Raw genomic sequence first — 683 nt, 5'->3', positions numbered from 1 at the left:
TCTTTACAGAATGCATTGAATGGACCATCATACTCGCCTCCTCTGTCGCTTCTAACTACTTTAATAGTTGTTTTAAGCTGATTTTCGACCTCGAGTTGAAATTCTTTGAATTTTTCTAAGGTTTCATCTTTGCTACGTAACAAGTATACATAACAATATTTTGTGCAGTCATCTATGAAGGTCACAAAGTTCTTTTTCCCACCTCTAGTTTGTATGTATTTTAAATCACATAAGTCGGTGTGAATTAAATCTAGAGGTTTGTTAGTTCTTTCAACACGAGGTGATGGCGTTTTTGTGAGCTTAGCCTGTACGTTTACTTCACATTTTTGCTTATTGTTTTGCATTTAGGAATTATATTTAAATTCATTAATCTTTGTATGGATTTGTAGTTTACATGGCCTAATCTTTCATGCCATATATTAAAAGACTCAACCAAATAAGCAACTGGCTCTTTCTTATTCATCGAAACTTTTGGAGCGACAACTTTCGGAGGGACTGTCATTACATTCAACTTGACAAGTCCACCCTTAACATACCCCTTTCCCAAATACATCCCATTTTTCCTAATCACGAGCTTGTCCGCCTCAAAACTTGTGGCGAATCCATTCTTGCTGAGCAAGGTTCCCGAGACCAGGTTCTTCCTCATGTCAGGCACATGCTTCACATTCGTCAGAGTGACCTCA

This window comes from Brassica oleracea, chromosome C2 (genome assembly GCF_000695525.1).
Source record: "Brassica oleracea var. oleracea cultivar TO1000 chromosome C2, BOL, whole genome shotgun sequence".
Lineage (NCBI taxonomy): Eukaryota > Viridiplantae > Streptophyta > Magnoliopsida > Brassicales > Brassicaceae > Brassica > Brassica oleracea.
This window is presented reverse-complemented; position numbering follows the sequence as displayed.